Source organism: Lissotriton vulgaris, chromosome 12 (assembly GCF_964263255.1).
Source record: "Lissotriton vulgaris chromosome 12, aLisVul1.2, whole genome shotgun sequence".
NCBI classification, from domain to species: domain Eukaryota; kingdom Metazoa; phylum Chordata; class Amphibia; order Caudata; family Salamandridae; genus Lissotriton; species Lissotriton vulgaris.
This window is the reverse complement of record NC_141700.1, coordinates 127,366,056-127,385,377: the sequence shown is the minus strand read 5'-3', so window position 1 is coordinate 127,385,377 and position 19,322 is coordinate 127,366,056. Positions and strand designations below refer to the sequence as shown.

Below are 19,322 nucleotides of genomic sequence, written 5' to 3'. Positions count from 1 at the left end.
GAGAGGGGTGTAACCACCCCCCTCCTGGTCCCACCCATAGGCAGGACCTAGTCACCGGGTCAGCCCCCTTTTTTAGTATAAAGATAGGAGCGGGCCCCCTGTTCAAATTAGATCATCTTTGGAATCAAGATACCACTTTCTTCGAAAGGACTTCACGATTTCTTCTTCAAGATTCTCCCTTGTGGCTAAGGAGTAGTCACCCTGCATCAAGCGGGCACCATCCTAAAGAACACTGCGGTCTGCTGCAAGTCCTTCATCACGAATCCGACGACCCAGCTCGACGAGACCCGGCTTCCCTGGCACCTCTGACCTCTACTCATCTCTACAGCCAAGCTGAGAACCGTGAGTGCGACGAGACCTCGAGGGACCGACGATCGCCAAGACTGCACGACATCTTTACTGCAAGCCCACCGTGTCCTCCACTGGTGAGTGCTTTGGGGTCCGAGAAGCCCCGACCCTGCGCAGCTCCAGCACCCAAGGTCAGCCTCCCTGCATCTCCACGATCTGCGTGGGGCCCTTCTGCTGTTTGCTGTGCACCGCGTTGTTTGGCTACTAGCCGGCTGGCTTGTGGCCTTCTGAACGACGCCCGACGACTTCACGACTGCTGGTCTGGTTGCTCCAGACTGGCCCTTGCTTCCTTCTTGAAGAGAGGCACCCCGGACCCTCCTGGTCCACTCCAGACGCCATTTTGAGTCCACCGCGTGGGCTTGAATTTGCCAAGGCTTTGTTGCCCAATCCTGGGTCCAGCGACGCCGACAGCTTCTATCTTCGTGGGACAGCTCGATCCTCCATCCTGGTCGCCGACAACGCCTCCTGGTCCGTGAGATCTTCGAGCTCAAGCGTCACCCACTCACCTTGTCGAGGTGGCTACCATCCGGTGCCCTCCTGGTGCCCACTGACTACTGGCTAGTAGTCTCGAACTTGGTCCCCTCTGCTTTCAGGTGTCATCTATCTTCGAGATCCAGGCTTGGATCCAACTGAACTTTCTTCACTAGTCACCGGCCAGCATCTTTTCTTCCGGCTCCTGGTCCGTCTACGAGGATTCCCGACGTCTTTTCAGACCAATGCAGCTGCAGCCCCTGGGCTAGGTAACTTCGGCATTTCGGTGCCCCAGCATAGCCTCACTATCCAAGGGTCAGAATCTACTTTCGTTTTCTCCCTACCAGGTCGGGTTCGCCCGAGAACACTAACTTTCTAATTCCTAGCTACCATAGACTTTTGTCCGCATCTCGCGTGAGAGTGCACACACTGCACCCGAGTCCCCTAGGCCACCTAGAAGTAATCTAACGATTCCCTAGTCAAGTCCTAGCGATTCCAAAAGCTATTAGTACTGTACTTACCTGCTAGGAATTTCACATTCCACTTTCAGAGTATATGGTTTTCCGTGCCCCTCGGGCATTTGTATATACTGTGCTAACTTAAGTATTTTTGTAAGAGTTTTTGGTTTGTGCTTAGTACCCTGTCCTCATAAAGAGTACAGGGCTGTTGTGATCTTTAATAAATAACTGTTTATTTTCATAACACTTGTGTGGTGTCCTTTCACTTGGTGTTCAAGGGGTATATGTGTGGTAAACAGCTGGCTTAACACGCCCTCTCGAGTCTTTAGCCTTAGACTGCTCGTATCCATGCTACTAGGATAGCTGGTCTATAAGGTTGACTTACAACCAATCATCAATAAGGGTTGCTGGACTGATACATAGTGTTCACTAGAATAGTGAGCACTGCATATCAGGCCACCTTCTCACATTGGTGAGCAGCGGTTGGGATTTGAGCTTGCTGTTGTTTTACCACACGTATCCTACGAATATCTTGTTGAAAGATCACATAAGTACTGTTAGGTACATATAACTAAAGCTTAGAATACTCTGAGTCCTACTGAACCAGCTGTTGTAGCTCCTCAAGGCTTAGCACACCTTGGCTGCAACTCTAGCAAGGGATCAGTAGGTAACACATAGTGTAGGTAGGTGCATCACTTACACCACACTAGAAACAGTATGTCAGACAAAGGTGGAAACGCTGAGTCTCCCCTTGTGTCAGTTGACCCTCCACAGGTCATCCCTTCAAGATATACTGTGCTTAGCTTCCATGAGTTACGACAAGTATGTACCTCTAGGAAGATTAAGCAGGGGGCTAACCCCACAACTGCTTTTCTGATTGGTCTCTTAGAGACTTATGATGCAAGGAGGGCTGGTAACCCAGACCCTTCTACTTCAGAAGGCAATATGCCCTCCCTACAGGGACCCTTTGAGAGCCAGGACCATCCCCTTCAGGAAGCAGATGATGCTGATGATGAGGATGATGACTTGGTGTCTGGGGGTGAGGCAGATCAGGGACAGGTAGAAGTCGTTAGACTAACCAGGACCAACTTAAGCAGACATGAGATGGATTCTAGGGGAGCCCTGGGGCCACTCTCAGGTCAGCTTAACATTGGGAATGGACGAGCTAGGTCTCTATCCAGAGACTCTGGCAGATCCCTTCATACCAATGGCTCTCAACGTTCCTCTCAGAGGGGAATGACATCTCCCCAGAGGAGAATGTATGTAGCTAAGGAAAAGGCAGCCAATCTGAGGATTGAAAGGGAAGAACTTGCCCTGGCCAAAGAAAGGCTTGCCTTTGCTAGAGAGCAACAATTGACTGGGGCAGTCCCCACTGGTGGCAGCATTGTACCTAGCAATAGGGAAAGGAGTTTTGATACAAAACACCTTGGTAAGATAGTGCCCCCCTTTAAACAAGGGGATGACATCCACAAATGGATTACTGCTTTGGAGAGGGCCTGCACTGTGCAAGGTGTTCCCCCAAGTCAGTGGGCAGCTATCTTGTGGCTCTCCTTTGAAGGTAAAGGAAGAGACAAGCTCCTTACCACAAGGGTAGAGGATGCTAATGATTACCAAGTCTTGAAAAGTGCACTGGTTGATGGGTTTGGCCTAACCACTGAGCAGTACAGGGTGCTGTTCAGGGATACCCAGAAAACTCAGTCTCAAGATTGGGCTGACTTTGTAGATTGTGCCACTAAGGCTTTTGAGGGCTGGTTGCTGGGCAGTAAGGTTACTGATTATAAAGGATTGTACAATTTGATGATGAGAGAACAAATTTTAAACAATTGTCAGAACCAGTTGTTGCATCAGCATCTTGTTGACTCAGATCTGACCTCTCCCCAAGAATTGGGAAAGAAGGCAGACAGATGGGTTAGAACAAGAGTTAAACAGAACCAGGGCCAGAATCAAGGTGGTCAGAAGAAAGCAGACCAGAAGGGTAAAGATTCTAAGGGGGAACAAAATGACCAGAAGTCTTCGACAGGTCCCCAACAACCCAAAGAGGGTGGGGGTCAGGCTCCCCAAAAGAAGAAAGAAGGCCAATCAAAAAGGTGGTGCCAATACTGTAAAAGTAAAACTCACTGGTTTAGTGAGTGCACCAAGAAAGGAGGAGGGCAGACTCCTGCCACTGCAGCCCCTAAGGCACCTGTGCCCCCTAGTACAGCCAGCAGTGGTAGTGCACCTCCCAAGGGTTTAGTAGGGTTAACCCTGGGTTCTGAGGGGAGTGACAACTTAGTTGGCACCCTTACTCAGGCTGTCCTTGTCAGTACAGGGGATATGGATATGTCCCCTGACATCAGTCCCAATACTTTGGGCAAATACAGACAGACACCTTTCATTAATGGAAAAATGGCTCAGGCCTATAGGGACACTTGTGCCAGTGTCACAATGGTGACACCTAGCTTTGTGGACCCTGGACAGATCATGCCAGGTACAGAATTCCTGGTGACCAATGCAAGCAATGTCACTACCAATCATAGTATGGCAATTGTAGCTTTCTCCTCCTGGGGAGGGGTAACTGGCCAAAAGAAGGTTGTAGTTAGTTCAGACCTCCCAGTGGATTGTTTGTTGGGCAATGATTTGGAGTCATCACAATGGTCAGAAGTGGAGCAGAGGACTCACCTGGAAATGTTAGGCTTGCCAGCACATGTGATTGCTGTGACCAGGTCACAGGCCAGGAAATGCCCCACTGAACAGGTGCTGGATCCTGGAACAATGGACCAGACACCTTCCAAGAAAAAGAGCAGTAGGGTTAAGGCTGTGCCTTCCCCCTTGCCCCAGGTTGTGGATCAAGTCTCAGAGGAGGCTGACCTACAGGAATTGAGGGAAACTGAGCCTAGAGAGTTTGAACTTGATCAAGTTGAATTCTTGGGTTCAGGGGGACCCTCAAGGGAAGACCTGGGGAAGGACCAGTTAGACTGCCCTTCTCTTGAACCCCTCAGACAGCAGGCTGCTGCTAAGGCTGCTGGGAACGCCACAGGTACCCACAAGGTATACTGGGAAGATGGACTCCTGTACACTGAGTCAAGAGACCCCAAGCCTGGCATGACCAGGAGGCTGGTTGTACCCTTGTCTCAGAGAGGTTTCCTACTTACCTTGGCCCATGAGATTCCCTTAGCAGGTCACTTAGGCCAGACAAAGACTTGGGACAGGCTTGTCTCACACTTTCACTGGCCTCACATGAATGAGGATACCAAGGAGTTTTGTCGCTCCTGTGTCACTTGCCAAGCCAGTGGTAAGTCAGGTGGCACAACAAAGGCCCCCCTTATACCAATGCCTGTGGTGGGGGTGCCCTTTGAAAGAGTGGGGATTGACATTGTTGGTCCAATGGAACCCCAGACAGCATCAGGGCACAAGTTTATACTGGTGGTAGTGGATCATGCCACCAGGTATCCTGAAGCTATTCCACTTAGGACCACTACAGCACCTGTAGTGGCAAGGGCCCTAGTTGGAGTGTTCTCCAGAGTGGGCTTCCCTAAGGAGGTTGTCTCTGACAGAGGTGCAAACTTCATGTCAAGCTACTTAACTGCTATGTGGAAGGAGTGTGGTGTCAATTACAAATTCACTACACCCTATCACCCACAATGCAATGGGCTTGTTGAAAGGTTCAACAGGACCCTAAAAGGGATGATTCATGGACTACCTGAAACACTCAGGCGTAGATGGGATGTCCTGATGCCCTGCCTTCTGTTTGCTTACAGAGAGGTCCCACAAAAGGGGGTTGGCTACAGCCCTTTTGAACTTTTGTATGGGCATCCTGTGAGAGGCCCCTTGTGTTTGGTGAAGGAAGGATGGGAGAGACCTCTCAAAAAGCCTGCAACCAACATAATGGACTATGTACTTGGTCTCCGCTCCAGGATGGCTGAGTATATGGAGAAGGCATCTGAAAACCTTAAGGCCAGTCAAGAACTTCAAAAAGCTTGGCATGACCAAAAGGCTGTCCTGACTGTTTACCAGCCTGGACAGAAGGTGTGGGTGCTGGAGCCAGTGGCCCCAGCAGCACTCAAAGACAAATGGTCTGGGCCCCACACAATTCTTGAGCAAAAGGGAGAGGTCACCTACCTGGTGGACCTTGGAACTCCCAGGAGTCCCCACAGGGTACTCCATGTCAACAGGCTCAAAGCATATGTCGACAGGAAGGACATGAGCTTGCTCATGGCCTTAGATGAGGGACAGGAGGAAGAGAGTGACCCTCTCCCAGACCTGCTCACTCAGAATCCTGATGATAGGTCAGTAGATGGTGTTGTCTTTTGTGGCAGCCTCTCTGAACATCAGCAGAAAGACTGTAAACAGGTTCTTCAGTCTTTCAGACATATGTTCTCTCTGACACCCAGTCAGACCAATTGGTGCACCCATGAGGTTGACACTGGTGACAGCCTGCCAGTCAAGAGTAAAATCTACAGGCAGCCTGATCATGTTAGAGACTGCATAAAAACTGAAGTGCAGAAAATGTTGGAGTTGGGAGTCATTGAACCCTCAGATAGCCCTTGGGCTAGTCCAGTAGTTCTAGTGCCAAAGCCTCACACCCAAGATGGTAAGAGAGAGATGAGGTTTTGCGTAGACTACAGGGGTCTCAATGCAGTCACTAAGACTGATGCCCATCCAATACCAAGGGCAGATGAACTTATAGATAGATTGGCTTCTGCCAACTACTTAAGTACATTTGACTTAACAGCTGGGTATTGGCAAATCAGGTTAGCTGAGGATGCCAAGCCCAAGACAGCATTTTCAACCCCTGGTGGGCATTATCAATTTGTGGTAATGCCCTTTGGTCTGAAAAATGCACCTGCCACCTTCCAAAGGTTGGTGAATCAAGTCCTTACTGGGCTGGATGACTTCTGTGCAGCATATCTAGATGATATTGCTGTCTTTAGCTCCACCTGGGAGGATCACCTGGTCCACCTGAGGAAAGTGTTAGAGGCTCTGCAAGCAGCAGGCCACACTATCAAGGCCACCAAGTGCCAGATAGGGCAGACACAGGTTGTATACCTGGGCCACCTTGTAGGTGGAGGCCAGGTTCAGCCACTGGAGAGCAAAATACAGTCAATCAGGGACTGGGCTCCTCCAACCACCCAGACTCAGGTCCGAGCTTTCTTGGGCCTGACTGGATACTACAGAAAGTTTGTCAGGAACTATGGTTCCATTGTGACACCATTAAATGAACTGACAAGTAAGAAAATGCCAAAAAAGGTTCAGTGGACAGCAGGCTGTCAAAAAGCATTCGATGACCTAAAGCAGGCCATGTGCACAGCACCTATCCTTAAGAGTCCAGACTACTCCAAACCATTCATTGTCCAAACAGATGCTTCTGAGTTGGGTGTGGGAGCTGTTCTTTCTCAACTGAATTTTGATGGTCAGGATCAGCCCATTGCTTTTATAAGCAGAAGGCTGACCCCCAGAGAGAAGAATTGGTCAGCTATTGAGAGGGAGGCCTTTGCTGTGGTTTGGGCCCTGAAGAAGCTGAGGCCATACTTGTTTGGCACTCACTTCAAGATTCAGACCGACCATAAGCCCCTCTTGTGGCTAAATCAGATGAAGGGTGAAAACCCCAAACTGCTTAGGTGGTCCATTTCCCTACAGGGGATGGACTTTACAGTGGAACATAGACCTGGTACTGATCATGGCAATGCCGATGGGCTCTCCAGATATTTCCACTTAGAACAAGAAGACTCACCTGGTCAAGGTTAGCTTATTGTCCCAAAGTTTGGGGGGGGGGGTCATGTAGGAGAGTAGGGTCTGCAATCCTATGATCACCCAGATTTTTTGCTTTTGTTTCACTGGTTTACGACTTTCTCTGGCTGTGGGCCTGCCAATCAGACCCACAGCCTGGCTGTTCTCTTTCTAAATTACCACATGTACCCTAGGTGCATTTACCAATTGGTACTGGGCCACCTTATCAGACCCTGTAACTCAGGGCATAGGTGTACCCAGGGCTGCCAGGGGCTGCAGCATGTATTATGCCACCCCTGGCTGGCCTCCTAAATTTGACTCAACTGGCTGCATGACAGCTGGGGCAAAGTCGTGTAATCACCCTTTGCTGTAGGTGTAGTATACCTATACCTAACCCTAAAATGGACACACAGATTCCTATCAGTCACTCCTATGGCAGGCCTTGACAATCCTGAAGGCAGAGTGCTTGGAATCGTGTGAGATGGTGCTCTGGCATGAGCTGAGCCTGTCTGCAGCTTGCGGAATCAAGTCCTAATAGCTGTTCCATGATATCGCATACCATATACTCTTAAGTGCATTATAATCCTCGCGGTTAAATGCTATCTTTGGTATTGCTTTATCAAAACATGTCGAGTAAGGTGTCATACGAATTGGAATACTAACCCCTCGCCAATTCTGGCGACGGGGTTAGCATTCCACCCTTCTAGAGGGACACGACATGTATGTAACTGTGAACCCCGGTTAAAGTTAACTGAAGCCTCAGCTCCACAAAATGGATGCTGCCACCACAGACACGAGTCTGACCTCCTGCTGCTGGGAGTCCTTCCAGCGAGGGAGGCCTGGACAAAGGGTTTCCTGTCCGGGGCGGTGCTAGCACCGTCCCAGACATGGTTTTGTGTATCCTGGGTAGGCAGGGCTTTTCAGGAAGGTGACTGCTGAGTGGCACCCCGGTGCTCACTACGCATAGGCCAGTCAGAACCAGTTCCAGGGGCACACCAGCCCCTGGCCTGGGGAAGTCCGGCAGGGGAGAGGGGTGTAACCACCCCCCTCCTGGTCCCACCCATAGGCAGGACCTAGTCACCGGGTCAGCCCCCTTTTTTAGTATAAAGATAGGAGCGGGCCCCCTGTTCAAATGAGATCATCTTTGGAATCAAGATGCCACTTTCTTCGAAAGGACTTCACGATTTCTTCTTCAAGATTCTCCCTTGTGGCTAAGGAGTAGTCACCCTGCATCAAGCGGGCACCATCCTAAAGAACACTGCGGTCTGCTGCAAGTCCTTCATCACGAATCCGACGACCCAGCTCGACGAGACCCGGCTTCCCTGGCACCTCTGACCTCTACTCATCTTTACAGCCAAGCTGAGAACCGTGAGTGCGACGAGACCTCGAGGGACCGACGATCGCCAAGACTGCACGACATCTTTACTGCAAGCCCACCGTGTCCTCCACTGGTGAGTGCTTTGGGGTCCGAGAAGCCCCGACCCTGCGCAGCTCCAGCACCCAAGGTCAGCCTCCCTGCATCTCCACGATCTGCGTGGGGCCCTTCTGCTGTTTGCTGTGCACCGCGTTGTTTGGCTACTAGCCGGCTGGCTTGTGGCCTTCTGAACGACGCCCGACGACTTCACGACTGCTGGTCTGGTTGCTCCAGACTGGCCCTTGCTTCCTTCTTGAAGAGAGGCACCCCGGACCCTCCTGGTCCACTCCAGACGTCATTTTGAGTCCACCGCGTGGGCTTGAATTTGCCAAGGCTTTGTTGCCCAATCCTGGGTCCAGCGACGCCGACAGCTTCTATCTTCGTGGGACAGCTCGATCCTCCATCCTGGTCGCCGACAACGCCTCCTGGTCCGTGAGATCTTCGAGCTCAAGCGTCACCCACTCACCTTGTCGAGGTGGCTACCATCCGGTGCCCTCCTGGTGCCCACTGACTACTGGCTAGTAGTCTCGAACTTGGTCCCCTCTGCTTTCAGGTGTCATCTATCTTCGAGATCCAGGCTTGGATCCAACTGAACTTTCTTCACTGGTCACCGGCCAGCATCTTTTCTTCCGGCTCCTGGTCCGTCTACGAGGATTCCCGACGTCTTTTCAGACCTATGCAGCTGCAGCCCCTGGGCTAGGTAACTTCGGCATTTCGGTGCCCCAGCATAGCCTCACTATCCAAGGGTCAGAATCTACTTTCGTTTTCTCCCTACCAGGTCGGGTTCGCCCGAGAACACTAACTTTCTAATTCCTAGCTACCATAGACTTTTGTCCGCATCTCGCGTGAGAGTGCACACACTGCACCCGAGTCCCCTAGGCCACCTAGAAGTAATCTAACGATTCCCTAGTCAAGTCCTAGCGATTCCAAAAGCTATTAGTACTGTACTTACCTGCTAGGAATTTCACATTCCACTTTCAGAGTATATGGTTTTCCGTGCCCCTCGGGCATTTGTATATACTATGCTAACTTAAGTATTTTTGTAAGAGTTTTTGGTTTGTGCTTAGTACCCTGTCCTCATAAAGAGTACAGGGCTGTTGTGATCTTTAATAAATAACTGTTTATTTTCATAACACTTGTGTGGTGTCCTTTCACTTGGTGTTCAAGGGGTATATGTGTGGTAAACAGCTGGCTTAACACGCCCTCTCGAGTCTTTAGCCTTAGACTGCTCGTATCCATGCTACTAGGATAGCTGGTCTATAAGGTTGACTTACAACCAATCATCAATAAGGGTTGCTGGACTGATACATAGTGTTCACTAGAATAGTGAGCACTGCATATCAGGCCACCTTCTCACAGCACCCACTGGCCATATACGAAGTCACCAGGCTTGCTGATCTGAAAATCGGGGACACCAGGATGGCGCAAACAAGCGTTTGCCCTTTTGTTTCGCCCCGCGCCTCGGCATTTCAACACACCCTTGCACAGTGTCCTCTGTGGTTGCATTTAAAGCAAATCTGGGTTAAAGCAGAACACGTTTTTGCAAAAAGTTTGTGAATCTTCTGCAGCTTCTGAAACATGCAGAATTCTCAATGTCTTAATTTCAGGTTGACATTCTAATTTGCTTGGTTGCCCTTTTTATGTCGTGTTGGTCTTCCTTGCAGTCCTCTTTCTCTCAATCCTCTTTCCCTCGATGCACATTTACTTCCTTGGCGGGTGAAATACCAATTGGAGTGCATAATATTAAAATAAGCTTCTGAACTCCCTTTGGCCCTGGCAATAGTTACTGCAAATCAGGGACACCATGATGCCGCAAATATGCGTGTGCCCTTTTGTTTCGCCCCGCACCCCGGCATTCAAAGTGACGACGCTGAGAGCATGGAATGCCTCTTAATTTGTAAAATATGTGGTGCCGGGGCCCATGGGCTTAGAAGTCCACAGCAAACTCCCGGTGCTCTAAATTAGGTGCAAGGCGGGTTCAAAAGTTGTGCTTTGGGAATTGCCAAGGGAGGGATTCCTGTGTAGTCCGTTTTGTTTTTTAACTCCATGCACACATGGGTTAAGCATCTGTGATTTCTCAACTGGGGAGAGGATGTGGCCTCTGACACAGCTAGAGCGGTCGACCTCGAACCAGGTTTGAGTCTAAGCTGGAATGCTCAACATCCTGTGATTGCAATCCAGGGGCAAATCGATATCTCCCCAGTGCTGAACAAAAATGAATGTGTCCATCGCAACTTGTGCTAAATGTAAAGCGCTCTGATACCTTCGGGTCTAGTTCGCGTTGAATAAAACTCTGGGGAAAAAATGCCAAATGCAGGGCTTTAAGTCAGTTTAAGTGGGTCGTGTCCTGCCAGTGCACACTGGGAGTTCAGACTCAGCTCCTGCTTTTCAGGTCTCTTTTGGGCTCTCCATTTTTGCCCTCACCATCAGGACAAAAAAGAATCTTAATTCTGCAGCAGTACCACCCATCCACCCATCCTTGAAATTGATGTAAAATCGAAAATACTTGTTATGTTTCTTTGGGTAAACAGTCATAATATCTATTCCAAAATATAGAATGGACATAATATCGAAGTAAAAATATAGAATGGACAAAATATCGAATGGACACAATATAGTGGTTAAAAATATCGAATTTAAGGTAAGTAATATCGATTTTCAAAATATAGAAGTCAAAATATGTTTAATGTATTTTAAGTAATGAATTTTATGTTATTTAATTTTTAATTTTTGCGTAAATTAATTCTGTAGCGGGTTGTGGGTTTATAGGGGAATAGGGTGGGAAGTAATTTAATTGTAATTAATTAAATATTTTTATTTATTTATTGGTATGCATTTTAAATTTATTGTTATTTTGTAATTGGTAAGTAATTTTTATTAATTGCCAATTAATTTGTATTAATTGATTAATTGTTAATTATGTTAATTTTCTAAATTTATTTTCTGTAGCGGGTTGTGGGTTTATAGGGGAATAGGGTGGGAAGTAATTTAATTGTAATAAAGTAAATATTTTTTTCATTTATTCGTATTGATTTTAAATGTATTGTTAATTAATTTTTAATTGGTAATTAATTCCTATTAATTGGCAATTAATTTTTATTAATTGGTCATTATTTTGTATTAATTAAATATTTGATAATTATTATAATTGTATTAATGTATTTTCTGTAGTGGGATGTGGGTTTATAGGGGAATAGGGTGGGAAGTAATGTAATTGTAATTAATTACATATTAAAAATACTTTTTGTGTATTGATAATTAATTTACTGTTTATTTTTAATTGGTATTACTTTTTATTATTAATTAGTTTTTGTTATTTAAAATTAATTTGTTGTTGAATAATTATGAATAGGTTATTAATTTTTAATAACTAATATGTAGTTGTATTTCTAATTAATTATTACATAATTTTAAATTGGTTATTAATTTCAATTAATGTTTTATTGGTATTGATATTTAATTTGTTTTTAATAATATATTAAATCATTACTTTCACTACTGTTAAACTCACTGGAGTGGGAATAGTAATTTTCACCCTCCCGCTATCCAACGCTTTCCCTACTGTTGCACTCTCTGGAGTGGGAATAGTATTTTTTACCCCTACGCTATCCAACGCTTTCCCTACTGTTGCACTATCTGGAGTGGGAATAGTCATTTTTACCCCTACGCTATCCAAAGCTTTCCCTACTGTTGCACTATCTGGAGTGGGAAAAGTAATTTTCACACTCCCGCTATCCAACTCTTTCCCTACTGTTGTACTCTCTGGAGTGGGAATAGTATTTTTTACCCCTACGCTATCCAACGCTTTTCCTACTGTTGCACTCTCTGGAGTGGGAATAGAAATTTTTACCCCTACGCTATCCAATGCTTTCCCTACTGTTGTACTCTCTGGAGTGGAAATAGTAATTTATACCCTTCCAATATCCAACGCTTTCCCTACTGTTGCACTCACTGGAGTGGGAATAGTATTTTTTACCCCTATGCTATCCAACGCTTTCCCTACTGTTGCACTCTCTGGAGTGGGAATAGTAATTTTTACCCCTATGCTATCCAACGCCTTCCCTACTGTTGCACTCTCTGGAGTGGGAATAGTATTTTTTACCCCTACACTATCCAACGCTTTCCCTACTGTTGCACTCACTGGAGTGGGAATAGTATTTTTTACCCTCCCGCTATCAATCAATCAATCAATCAATCATTGCATTTATATAGCGCACTACTTACCCAGAGGGTCTCAAGGCGCTGGGGGGGGGGGGATCTGCTACTGCTCGAACAACCAGGTCTTGAGTTGCTTCCTGAAGGCGAGGTGGTCCTGGGTCAGGCGGAGGTGGGTGGGGAGGGAGTTCCATGTCTTGGCGGCGAGGTAGGAGAAGGACCGTCCCCCTGTGGTGGCTCTACGGATGCGGGGGACGGCGGCGAGGGCGTGGCTGGTCGATCGAAGCTGGCGTTTGGGAGCGTAGAAATTGAGGCGGCTGTTGAGGTATCCTGGGCCTTGGTTGTGTAGGGCTTTGTGTGCGTGGGTGAGGAGACGGAAGGTGATTCTCTTGTTGACCGGGAGCCAATGCAGATCTCTCAGGTGTCCGGAGATGTGGCTGCGACGGGGGATGTCCAAGATGAGTCGTGCTGAGGCGTTCTGGATCCGCTGGAGTCTCTTCTGGAGTTTGGCGGTGGTTCCGGCGTAGAGGGTGTTGCCGTAGTCCAGACGGCTGGTGACGAGGGCCTGGATTACCGTCTTCCTGGTCTCGGTGGGGATCCACCGGAAGATCTTACGTAGCATGCGCAGGATGTTGAAGCACGACAAGGAGACGGCGTTGACTTGTCTGGTCATGGAGAGGGAGGAGTCCAGGATGAAGCCCAGGTTGCGCGCGTGGTCTGTTGGTTTGGGTGCGCTGCCAGGAGTCGTCCCAAGCGGCGGGTGAGGATCCCAGGATGAGGACCTCCGTCTTATCTGAGTTCAGTTTCAGGCGGCTGTTCTTCATCCATTCGGCTACCTCTTTCATCCCTTCGTGAAGGTTGGCTCTGGCGGTGGCGGGGTCATTGGTAAGGGAGAGGATCAGCTGGGTGTCGTCGGCGTTGGAGATGATGTTGAGGTGGTGCTGGCGTGCGATGTCTGCGAGGGGGCTCATGTAGATGTTGAAGAAGGTTGGACTGAGCGAGGAGCCTTGTGGGACGCCGCAGATGACTTCGGTGGCTTCAGATCTGAACGGAGGGAGGCGGACTCTTTGTGTCCTTCCGGCGAGGAAGGAGATGATCCACTCCAGTGCCTTCTCCTGGACTCCGACGTTGCTGAGGCGTTGTACTAGGGTACGATGGCAGACAGTGTCGAAGGCCGCGGAGAGGTCGAGGAGGATGAGGGCCGCTGTTTCTCCGTTGTCGAGCAGCGCTCGGATGTCATCGGTGACTGCGATCAGGGCGGTCTCGGTGCTGTGGTTGGCCCGGAAGACAGACTGCGAGGGGTCGAGGGATCCGTTCGTCTCGAGGAGGCGGCCAGCTGCTTGTTGACGTCTTCTCGATGACTTTAGCAGGAAACGGGAGCAGCGAGATGGGGCGGTAGTTTTTGAGGTCGGTGGGGTCAGCCGATGGCTTCTTGAGTAGAGCGCTGAGTTCGGCGTGCTTCCAGCTCTCCGGGAAGGTAGCGGTGTCGAAGGAGGTGTTGATGATGTCCCGCAGGTGGGGTGCGATGACAGCGTCGGCCTTGTTGAAGATGTGGTGAGGGCAGGGGTCGGTCGGAGATCTGGAGTGGATGGAGTTCATCGTGCGGACGGTGTCTTCAGTGCTGATCGGAGTCCAGGTGCGGAGGGTGGTGGTGGGGGGCGGTGGTTCGGTCGTGGTGTTCGTCGGTTGAGTGCTGAAGCTGTTGTGTATGTCCGCGATCTTGTTGTGGAAGTAGGAGGCGAGGGAGTTGCAGAGGTCTTGCGAAGGGGTGATGTTGTTGTTTCCGGCGTTGGGGTTGGAGAGCTCTTTGACGATGTTGAAGAGTTCTTTGCTGTTGTGTGCGTTGTTGTCCAGTCGTTCCTTGAATGCAGTTTTCTTGGTGGCGCGGATGAGTTGGTGGTGTTTTCGGGTGGCGAGCTTGAGGGCAGTCATGTTGTCCGGTGTTGGGTCTCTGCGCCAGGTTCTCTCGAGGACTCGGCAGTTCTTCTTGGAGCTCTTGAGTTCGTCGGTGATCCATGGGGCTTTCTTGCTGCCGGGTCTGCTGGGCGGGGTCCTCAGGGGGGCGAGCTCGTCTGCGCAGTCGCTGATCCACTTCGTGAGGTTGGTGGCCGCCTGGCTAGGGTTCGTTGTGCTGGTGGGAGGGTTCATGCTCAGGGAGGACGGGAGCTGGTCGGCTGTGATCTTGTTCCAGTTCCTGCGTGCAGCCTGTTGCTGGTGGTGGTGGATCGTGGTCCTTGCGAAGCGAAGTGGACGCAGCTGTGGTCCGTCCAGTGGCGTCCAGTGGTGTGGCTGAAGGCGATGTCCTTGTTGGATGAGAAGACGGGGTCGAGTGTGTGTCCGGCGTAGTGGGTGGGGGTGGTGGTGTTGCGGTCGTTGTTGTTCTCCAGGTGGAAGTTGAGGTCCCCTAGGAGGATGTAGTCAGCGGAGCAGAGGGCGTGTGGGCTGATGAAGTCGGCGATGTCTTCGCTGAATTGTGTGCGTTGTCCAGGGGGTCTGTAGATGAGGGTGCCTCTGAGGGTGGTCTTGGGGTTGATGTGGACTTGGAAGTGCAGGTGCTCGGCGGTTGCGAGGGTGTCATCGGTGTTGGTCGTGATGCGGATGGTGTTCCTGTGGACGATGGCGATGCCTCCTCCGGTGTGGTTGATGCGGTCCCTTCGGATGATCTTGTAGTCATCTGGGATGGCGATGGCGATGTCAGGCGCTGAGGAGGCGTTCATCCAGGTTTCCGTGAAGAAGGCGACGTCTGGGGCTGTGGTGTCGAGCAGGTTCCAGACCTCGATGGCGTGCCTGTGAATGGAGCGGGTGTTGAGCAGGATGCATTTCAGGTGGCTGCTGCTGTTGCTCGTCTTGGTTGGTTTAGTTGTAGAGCAGGTCCAGATGCAGGTGAACTTGCAGGAGTTGCAGCAGAAGGGTCCGTGGGTGCGTCTCGGGGTGGCTCGGTAGCAGCCTGAGACTCGGCCGGCGTTGAGTGCGTTGAGGGTAGCGGCGTCGTAAGTCCGGCGGGTGGGCTGGGGTCTGCGGGGGCCAGGGGTCCTGGCGCTGGGCGCGGTCCAGGCGCGGACGGGCGCAGACGGGCTTACCATTGGCGCACCTTCGGCGATCAGTCGGTGCTCCCGCTGCGCGCGTCCGCTGCGCGGTCGCTCTGGGGACGTCATAAGAGGGAGCCGGGAGGGAGGGTCTGCGGGGGGGGCTTGAGCGGGAGCCAATCGGCTGGCGGGGGGGCGGGGCCTCGGGCTGGGGCGGCGGGAAAATCTGGCGCGGTCCTCGGGTGGTTGGGATGGCGGGAGGCAGGGGGCTCGGCGGCCCTTGGTGGCTGGGTTGGCGGGAGGCAGGGGGCTCGGCGGCCCTCGTGGCTGGGGTGGCGGGAGGCCCTGGAGCATGTGGGTGACCAGGCCGGGACGCTTTCCCTACTGTTGCACTCTCTGGAGTGGGAATAGTAATTTTTACCCTTACGCTATCCAACGCTTTCCCTACTGTTGCACTCACTGGAGTGGGAATAGTATTTTTTACCCCTACGCTATCCAACGCTTTCCCTACTGTTGCACTCATTGGAGTGGTAATATTAAATGTTACCCTCCTGCTATCCTACGGTAAAATATTGTACATTTTTTATTAATAACTTAAATTAATTATATCTTAATTTTAAGGTTATTTGAGTATTTTTAAGTATGTTTTAGTTAATTATATTTATTATTTCATTAATTTTAAATTACTTTTAAGACATTTAAAAAAATTCGATATTTTGACTGACTATATTTTTTACAGACTATATTTTGGATTCGATATTTTTGTACTTACCTGTTTGTAGATAGGAATTCGATATTTTGGCATTCTATATTTTGGTGATTATATTTTGGTAAGTCTATATTTTGTCATTCTATATTATGTCAGTGATCCGTTTCTTTGACAGTCTCATCATGTCACAACTTCATTATTGCATCCCAATTACTTTAGGAAGCCGCCAGTAAGTACTCCCGAGGTCGTGCTTACACACCCCATTCCCCCCCGCCCACCGGTAAAAAAAACGGTGGGGAGCCACGGCCAACTGCCAATTAGGTCAAGGGAGCCACAGGTCAAAAAAGTTCGGGAACCACTGGCCTACATTAATCTTTCTCCGACTTGGCTCTCGCTCCTCTCGGGAGTACATCTTCTAAAATGTCTAACAGTTTGTTTACTTTTAGCGAAGTCCTCGAGAGGGTGCTTTTTTTGAACAATGGGCATGCTCACTTTCTTTGCCCTAGACAAGTTCATATAGCACTCGATGCCATCGGTACACCATTCTGTACGAAGCTCTACGGCGGGAGCACAGTAGATTCAGAAGTCCTAGCCACCTAAAGACCATAACAATGTCCCTATTTTAATGGTATACGCCCCCTGTTACACCCAGCACCACAGCTTCATGGTGCACCATTTCCAATTCCACATTAGGGGGAAATTTGAACTTACTTCCTAGCAGGCTTTTTATGTGCGAGAAAGATCGGCAGAGCTGGGTGGTGAAAAGACAACAATCTGAAAATGCCTGGCTGCAGGAGCCGCAGCGGAGGCAAGGTGAGGACAGAACTACAATTGTTAAATTAGAAAGGACTGATGTTGCAATGGATTTTCCACTGAAGTATTGTTGATATCATTGGATCAGATCACTTTAATTGTACCTTGGCTGGCATAGTGCAATGACATCCCTGCATTTGACTGGAAGGCAATCGCATCTAAGGGGTGAGCGAGAGGAGGCATAGACCCTGATGGTTCAAGCCACCTTTCGTGATATCACTTCCTGCTGTGACGTCACTTCCGGTGACAGCTTCCCCTCACTTCTTTTTTTAGGACTCGTGCCCTGTTTGTTCCCCACCTGCAGCCTTCGCATTGCTTCTCCTCACAGGAGTCCTCTGTGTTACTACTGCCTAAAAACAGCTTTTTCTTTTATGGTATTATGTTGGTGTTGAAAGCAGGCCTGGGCCCTTCTGTTGAAGACCAAAAGCATTGGTAGCAGCGTGCAAGGAAAGCCCAAAGCATGGAAAGGAGTCGGTGCAGGAAAATGTGTAGCACTGCTTCAGAGCTTCGAAGCGCATAGCACGTTATAGAATAACTTTCGCCAGCGTCTGTAACCAGTCTGCTTATATGCACATTGTAGCAAATATTATAGCAACGCCTCTACATTGTGCAAGATCTAAGATGTAGCTCTGGAGAGTACGTCACCTTGGCATCGACATATAAGTGTAAACATGTTCAATATTGGAAACTGTTTACATACATTTATAGTTCTAGGCAGCCTGGGGAAGAAAGTGCCTCATTAAAAGCTTATATGAGTGAGGAGACAACGGTAAAACAGCACTCCAAGCCAAATTGCGTTGGAATACTAAAGTCCCACCCACATGGCGGTGCACATAGTGCATAACTTTATGATGTCACTGCCTCTGTCCCCCTTACCATATTAGGAGTCAGGCTCGCTGCAGTGTTCGGCACTCGAACATGGCCCTTGCTCAGGCCTGCTAGGGCAGCCGAAGGCCGCCTGCAGCTCTGTAGATAGTGAAGGGCAGAGAGTTCAGGGAGTCCTCAACAGACAAACACCTAGGTGTGGTCGGGGCTGGCTTGGTCGGAGAAAAGAATGCAGTCTTCCTACTCACACGTCTACAATAACACTGCCATACATGGATTAATAACGTGCATGACATACCTGGTGTGGCTATTTTGACATTATAGCGAGAAATAAATGCAGTCTCTGCACGCATACGTTTAAAACAACCACGGGGCATATTAGCAAGGAATAGCGATATTTATTGCAAAACGTGCTTAGCGCATTTTTTTTATCTCTGCCTATCGCTGGATTTGTTATCGGAGAAAACATGCTAATAGCAACGTTTTTCTCCATTGTGCTAAAATATCAAGCGATAGCGGTGAAATGCTTGAATATCGCTGGAAATCCAGCGATATTCACACATTAACGCCAATGTGGACTTAACCTGACAATCCACCTCCTGTTGGATAAACAGGTAAGTCAGGTTTTTAGCAGATGTTAGATTATAGCGATAATCGCGCTTAGTGGGATTTTTTTTATCGCTTTGCCTGCCTTGCTAATAGGCGATAGCTGTGTTAGCGACTGCTTTCAGTCGCTAACAGTTTGGGTAGACCCACTTTGCATGTCATTAGCGATAAATATTGCTGACATGCAAAGCGGGCCCCAAACCGGTCGCTATCGCCTGAAAGCTGTCACTAACTGCTGTTAGCGACAGCTTGCTGATAGGACGATTAAAATATCGCCGCTTTAGCGGCAAAAAGTGCTGCTAAAGCGGTGATGTGGCCCTTGCTAATATGCCCCCACGCCTTTTATTTACTATGAAAAGAAAAACCCCTTGGTGTCTTAGGACCTGATTGGTGTGAGAAAAGATTGCAGTCTCCCACTCATAACTGCCTAGGAGAAAAATACCTTGTTGAGTTCAGGAATACCTTGTTGAGTTCAGGTCGGGCTTGCAGGAAGAATGTGTGAATCTGAGGTGGGCACAAAAAAATCCAAACCGCAAACACACACTCACCTTTTCTTCATTTGGAATCTTCTGCGTACACAAACACACCCTCTTTGTGCATCTATAACCTTCTCGCCCCTTCTTTATCTTTTTCTCACATACTTTTTCTCCTACTCTATGTACAGTTCATTCACCACTTCACACACAAACAACCTATCCTTCTCATTCTTGCTTTCTATTTATTTTACACAGCTCTCACCCTTTTCTATTCACCATACCACATAATTCCACTTCACAAATACACTACAAACC

The 19,322-nt window shown here is 49.0% G+C and overlaps 1 protein-coding gene across 1 annotated transcript in view; it reads left to right on the top strand.

The window, feature by feature from the left end:
• Positions 1-19,322, top strand: part of LOC147673622 (cocaine- and amphetamine-regulated transcript protein-like) — a 52,338-nt gene that overhangs the window by 22,858 nt on the left and 10,158 nt on the right. The gene's annotated exons all lie outside the window — the stretch shown is intronic.